Source organism: Macrobrachium nipponense, chromosome 33 (genome assembly GCF_015104395.2).
Source record: "Macrobrachium nipponense isolate FS-2020 chromosome 33, ASM1510439v2, whole genome shotgun sequence".
Classification (NCBI taxonomy): domain Eukaryota; kingdom Metazoa; phylum Arthropoda; class Malacostraca; order Decapoda; family Palaemonidae; genus Macrobrachium; species Macrobrachium nipponense.
In genome coordinates, this window is record NC_087219.1 from 61,054,463 (window position 1) to 61,061,999 (window position 7,537).

A 7,537-nucleotide genomic window follows, 5' to 3' on the forward strand; every position below is an offset into this window, starting at 1 on the left:
TAGCCTACCCTATACAAACACATTAAATACATAAACACAAAGAATTCATAGAAGCAAGGAAAATACAACAATGTTTAATGTGGAAACAGTCCAACAACAAATTTTTTTACTTAACAGAACCCATAGCTAATCTTCACTTTTACTATCATATAAAATGCAACAATCTTTCATAATAATAATAATAATAATAATACAGTAGTACCTCGAGATACGAAAGGCTCAACTTACGAAAAACTCGAGATACGAAAGCTAACACGAAAACAAATTTTACTGCTCTACATACGAAAAGTTTTCAAGATACGAAAGGTTTCTGAAAGTCCGAGATTCGCCCCATAACAGTTTGAAACTCGCGCCGCACGCCACCATCCTCCTGCTCTCCCATTGGTTCCTGAATGCTAGCCAAGCCATGAGATCCTTCTCTCTAAATGGACAGCATCCCTCCCATCATGCATCTTCTATACGTACATGTTGGCATGCCTTAGCTCGGCCACTCCGCACCCGAAACTTTACCGTACGCAATCGGCATTCGTTCGGTCCAACGATTTCGTTTAGTAACGTAAATTCGTTAGTGATTTCGTTGCAGTACATATTATCGTGTTGTGCTACTTTATTGTGTTGTGAGAACGTAACTTAATTACGTACAGTACATAGAGTCATGGGTCCCAAGAAAGTTGCTGAAGTTCACAGAAAGAAGAGAATGCTTTCTATGGAGACAAAAATGGAGATAATAAAAAAGTATTAAGCTGGCTTGCGGTTGAGTGTGATCGCTAAGGAATACGGCCAAAATCCGTCGACGATAGGCACCATCCTTAAGCAGAAGGAAGCCATCAAAGCAGCTACACCTTCCAAGGGCGTCCGACTATTTTGTCCCAACAATATGGGAGCCATGTGCATAATGAAATGGAAAGGCTGCTTCTTGTATGGATCGAGGACAAGAAATCGATGGCGATTACGATAACGAGACGGCAATCTGCTGGTAAGGCCAGCGCTATTTTCGGCGATTTGATTGCCAAGCCGAAGACGACGGCGGAGAGGGGACATCACGCAACCCCAGAGTTCAAGGCTTTTCATGGGTGGTTCGAAAAATTCCGTAAACGGACTGGCATCCATTCGGTGGTGAAGAAATTGAAATTACGTAAAGTATAAAAAAGTAAAAAGAAATGTAAAAATAAAAAAACAAAAAATAAATTTTATTGTAAGTTTTTTGTAAAGTTAAGTGTTACAGTTTTGTCAATCTGTTTTGTAAAGTTTAGTTTGTTTTTCTGACATTTTTTATGTTTCGTAAAGTTAAGTGTACGTATCTGCCGTTTGTCCTCCTCCTCCTCTGCCGCCACTTTCAGAGATAGCCTGGCCCAGCTCGAAAGGTAAGCTTCCACATTTTACGTTACAGTAATAATATTTCTTGTACACTAATATGCACTTTATTTACAGGTTTTGCATTTTTATTCTTTATTTAGGTATTGAATGGTCCAAATTGTTGTAGTATTTCATTGTTTATAGGTCAATTTAGCTTTATTATGAAATTTAATGGGGTGTTTTTGGAGGGCTTGGAACGGATTAGCCATTTTACATGTAAAATGTGTTCCAAGATACGAAAAACTCATGATACGAAGGCCGCCTCGGAACGGATTAATTTCGTATCTCGAGGTACCACTGTACAAGGATCATGAACATACAAACCCATTAAACAAAATAGCAAACCCAATAAAAACAATAAACCTTGACATAATAGCAATAAGGCAAAAAACACCTGAAGACTTTCCCTATTAAACAAACTACAGTATAGATAGTTGCTGTTAACATTAACACATATACCAATTAATACAGTATAATTTCAGTATGGTACATATCAAGCATTAGATCATTCAAAATAATTAACCTAACTGTAAAAATGAGAGGCTTTCTGAATACATTTGAAATGTATACTGTAGCAATGATTAACCCTTAGTCTAGTCTATTATATCTCAAACCAGTTTAAAAACATGCGGGTATTGTCAACAGATGTTGGCATTAACATTTGTGATAGAAGCATAAGCTTTTCCAAGGTATAGCATACTCTATGCACACTCACTATAGTCAATCCCCCCAAACCCCCCAAAACTTCAGCAAGGTCATAAAATAGAACTGTATCATAAAAAAACATTCTTATCCAATATGCATGCAGCATGAAAGGTGTTCTAACCCTAATAAAAGAGATTGATTACTGGTCATTAACAACAATATACTCAATGGTCAACTTAAGAGTAAACATGAACACCACAGTATGATTTAATACACACAACTATGGGTCCATTGCATGCAAAACAGTGTTCACATTCTGTGGAAAAAATACAAGACTTACTTCCACACCAATATCACCAAATGAGGTACATGATCACATTTGCTTCCTAAAATAGAGAGTTTTGAATGGCGTTTGAAAGGCAAAATGCAACCTCCCAGATAGTACCAGTGTCTTCAATGACTTGGGGTCTGAATGGTTGTGACCAGAGAGAAATTTCTAAATGTGAATGACTTTTTGGAATGGGAAAAATCAAAGCTTCCATCCAGCTACACTACCTCTGAGCAGCAGAGGTACCCTGTCTCTTATGAACCTGAATCCTAGCATACTCTCTGCTTCTTTGTCTAAGATATTATTTTCCAAAAATAATAATGACATATAGTAATTCTAGTATATTTTTAGCCTTTGCTTAAATAATTGGAAAATTAAACAGCAATCCCTTTTATTGTATATTTGGTCTGCAATCCACACCAATAAAATCTTTGAATTTCATGAATAAGATCTAGATGTTGCTTGTCTATGGTAGTGTCATCTCTTCACTGCTTTATGATGTTTTCTATCCTTGCAGCCAGTAGAGTTGCTTTCAACTCAGGGTTACAACTGCCACATAAGAAGCAAAGAATACTTAACCTTTTTCAAGTTGTCTTTGATATTTCACTATTATCCGTAAAATGCTAACAACAATATTTGTACACCTGCAGGTAAAGACATTAGGTATTCTGAACTAGGTAACAATTGGTGTTCAAGCGAGAATATGGCAGCATCATAGGTAGGCAACAGCTGGTAACTAATTGAGAACAAGGTAGTGTCACTGCTGGGTAACTACTAGTAACCACTAAGAGTGAGGCATCATTACTGCTGCAAAATGATGAGTGACTTCTGAAAGCAAGGCACCATTACTGATGGGTAACAACTAATGCCCACTGTGAATAAAGCACCATCACTGCTGGGGAACAACTACTGACCACTGACAGCAGTGCACTTTCACTATTGGGTAACAGCTAGTGATCAACTGAACACAAGGCATAAGCATGAGGCATTCCCTTTGGTTTAAAGAACGTCATAATTCCATTATAAGTTTGAGCTGATTAAATTTATCTTGTTCATTACGTAGTATCTGCCATTTTTTAAAAACGCTTTCTAGTTAACATAATTACTGACTGAGAAGGTTATATTTGATCTGCCCAGAATAACTACATCTTTAGTTGTTTCATTGGCATCAATATTTCTATGTATGCCTACATGGGCAGGGATCCAACATGTTTCACCATTTACAATTGTCATACAATTTGTAGAATGAAATTTTTGGATTTGGAAATGTATGAATGACCATTCCACTCATACATGCCTCTCCTCCACTGAATAGTACAGCTCCTATCTGAACTGAACCATCAGGATTAAATTAAGTGGTACCTCTAGATTAATAATGAAATTACAGGCGGTCCCCAGGTTATGACGGGGGTTCCGTTCTTGAGACGCGTCGTAAGCCGGAACATCGTCAAAAATCCTCAGAAAACCTTACTTTTAATGCTTTGGGTGCATTGAAAACTATGTAAACTGCATTCTTATGCCATTTTTCATCAAAACAACCTTCAAATATTGATTATTTTGCATTTTTGGTGTCATATGTCATCTCCCAGATGAGCGTTGTAGGCGTCGTAACCCTGGAAATAATGTCTATTGACAAGCGTCGTAACCTCGGAACGTCGTAACCCGGGGACCTGCCTGTAAATGGTAATTGAGGGAAGTGGATCCCCCCACTTACCAGTTATGAACCCAAGTGTGCAAGGTAGCAGTTTTTAGATGAATTCCTACATTTTGCTCTTATGATAAATAGCTCTCAAAGTTCAGTTAGGATAGGAGATTCAAAGGGGTAGTATTAGGAGTTACCATTCAAGCCTCCTTTCCCTTCCAGCCTTCCAGCTAGGTATGAAATCAGACATAGGTCTGATTTGGGAGCTTAAAATTAAGATGCTTCCCTTTAAGGAAATCTTGACTCTAGTTCAGGTTGGGTATAGGTAGTGTCTAGAGAGAACAGCTCATGCCAGGCAAAGACTCACTACCCTATATTAGGCTGGCTTAAGGTAAGGTTTGGATGCATTTCAAGGATTCCTGGACATGGTCTCAAAACACCTGTCCTTTAGCCTATGTCTTTTGTCACTGATAAGAACTGAGGACATGCATCAGGTATTTTTATTTTCATTTTCAACCCATTCCTGTCATGCAAATCAATAAAAAAGAAGCATGGTTTCTGATGTGTCTCCATAATCGTTTTGCATTCTACACCCTAGGTAATTGTTAGGTAAATAAGCCTAACCTATAGCAAAGGGAGGGTTGCAGGATATACAAGAGAGGATTATACCAATAAGCCTATACCTAATGGCCAGAAATGCAAAACCATGAGATCTCGAGTTTGTACAATCCCTGGGTCACGTACTTTGAGATTTAACCCAATAACTGTTTGCTATGGGAAGCAGCTTTGGTGCCCCAGCTGTCAGCCAAGAGTGCGGGCAGCAAACATTGACGCTAACAAAACTGTCAGCAAATAGTTAAAAACACAACATGGCAACTGTTCTCTACCAGTCGCGCTATCTTTTGAGTGCAGGGTGGCTACATTAGCTTATTTTCAGGTTCTGTATCTTATTCATATATTTTAACTCATATAATCTATTCACATACATACCACTGTCACGTATTTATATGTCTGCTCTTTCCAGCCAAATAATAATAATAATAATAATAATAATAATAATAATAATAATAATAATAATAATAATAATAATAATAATTTATCTCTTGGCTATAGGATTATCAACGTGAGGCCATTGGAAAATAACATTCTCTTAGAACAGACACACATACATTTTTTCGTGTAAGGAAGTTTATTTGTTGTACATAAAATCCTTTCTTCTTTTGACGCTCTAGAATTTATAAATAATAGGATACAACAATTGCCCTTCGAATTATTGCTCTTACAAATCATCCAGATTTTTCTTTGCTTTGACAAGCCATAATAATGGTATGTAATAAAGTTGATTCAAAAGATCTCGCATTTTGTAGTCCGTATAATCTAGTCTTTGGGCTGAAGCTAAAGCTAGGTTTGTTATGAATTCTACATCATCCACGATGCATGTCCGTTTTGTACATAGAAAAAAAAAAAGTGAGATTATATATATATATATGTATGTGTATATATATACAGGCAGTCCCCGGGTTACGACGGGGGTTCCGTTCTTGAGACGCGGGGGGGGTGGGGTGTAAGCCGAAAATCGTCGTAAGCCGGAACGACGCTTGGAAATATGTCTTAAACTAATAAAAAGTTATAAAAAACCTTATTTGTAATCCTTTGGTTACATACATGTTGTTTCCTGTAGTTTTGATGTACAACCTAGAGTTATTTTCATAAAAGAATGCTGGTTCTTGAAGGTAAAAACTATTGTAATCCTCTGATGACACTACATTCTTGAAGTTTTATGTTCAAACCTGGAGTGATTTTGCCAAATCTTGAGGGCTACACGAACAGCTGATTACTATTTACGTATCATATAGACTAATTAAAGTACACGTATCTTTAAATATGGCTTATATATTAGCATCAACAAAACATTTCCTGCCATGAGTCAGAGGCCGTTTAATGAAACGAAACACTTCTCTGTCCTATCTGTTCAGAAAATAAACTTTACGTCAATCCCCGAGACCATTGTGATGCCGCCAAGGGGCGTCTCTCTCTCTCTCTCTCTGATCAAATTACACTGGAACCTTGACATATGATTGCCCCCTATATACGAACGTTTTGAGATACAACAGAAAATTTGCGAAAATATAAGCTTTGATATACAACGAAATATTTGAGATACGATTTTGCGACGAGTGTTTGGTTGTATAGGCGACCGATAAATGGCGTTCGTCTGTTTGTTTGTTGGTGCTGCATGTTAACACGTCGTTGTTTTAGTTCGTTGTATTTGCGCCTATTTTTCGTGTTATTTTGTCTATTTTATTATTAAACCATGGGTCTCAAAGCTAAAGACAAAGCAGGTGATAGAAAAAACCCAAGAAAATGATTTCGATGGAAGCAAAACATGAAATTATAGCAAAGCATGAAACGTGGCGTTCGTATCGTCGATTTGGGGCAAACGAGTATGGTCGAAATCCTTCTACAGTATCCACGATCATCAAGCAGAAGGAAGCTATAAAAACCTTCCAAAGGCATCACCATTATTTCTAAACTACGAACTGATTAAAAAAATAAATAAAAATTAGTTTAGCAATGTTATTTAATTTGTTTATTACGTAGTTATTAGTGTACATACGTAAATAAAAAGAGAAACAAATCGTTCCCTGCCACCCTTCCCCTACCTCCTCCCCCCTGCTGCCTCACGTTATCTTTCGTTGTGGTAAGTAAAATTCCTTCTTTTTTTTAATTGATTTTATTAACAAAAATTTATTATCATTTATGCTCACATTACTATGTTATTTTATCATTATGTGTTATTACTCGTTATTTGTGTAAAATTGTTGTGTATTATATGTAATTTAGCTGTGTTTCAGGTGTGGTTTCATACCAGCTAGAACGGATTAATACATATTACATTATTTTTAATGGAAAAATGAAAAACTTTGTTTTTTTGAGATACAACTGTTTTGATATACGACGATGGTAACGGAACAAATTAAATTCGTATGTCAAAGTTCCAGTTACTGGATAATGTCTCTCTTTGGATACTTCGATTTTGCCAAATCTTGAGGGCTACAAGAACAGTTGATTACTATTTACGTATCATATAGACTAATTAAAGTAAACGTATCTTTAAATAGGCTTATATTATTAGTATCAACAAAACATTTACTGGCATGAGTCAGAGGCCGTTTAATGAAACGAACACTTCTCTGTCCTTAACTCGGAGCGTCGGAAGACGCCTCTCTCTCTCTCTCTCTCTGATCAAATTATGGATAATGTCTCTCTTTGGATACTTGGAATTTGCGTTGTAATCTAACCAGAAAGAAACTTTGTTTTTGTTATTATTACTGGAAACAAGCAATGATTTTTTCATTATTTTTGCGCTTTTGGACTGTTATATGTAAACTTTGCGCACCACAAGTAGTATGTATTCATTCGTCGGAAACTAGTTCCGCATATGAGGCGTCACTAAAAACATCGTAAAATACGACATAAAAAGTGTCGAAAATCATCATAACCTCAAAATTTTTGTTGTAATCTAACCAGAACTTATTTTTTACTAATATACTGTGCTAAACTAT

At 36.5% G+C, this 7,537-nt stretch overlaps 1 protein-coding gene across 1 annotated transcript in view; it reads right to left on the reverse strand.

Annotated features, from left to right (window-relative positions):
* LOC135203230 (uncharacterized) overlaps window positions 1–7,537 on the reverse strand; it is a gene marked incomplete at its 3' end in the record, with an annotated part of 43,924 nt that overhangs the window by 20,995 nt on the left and 15,392 nt on the right.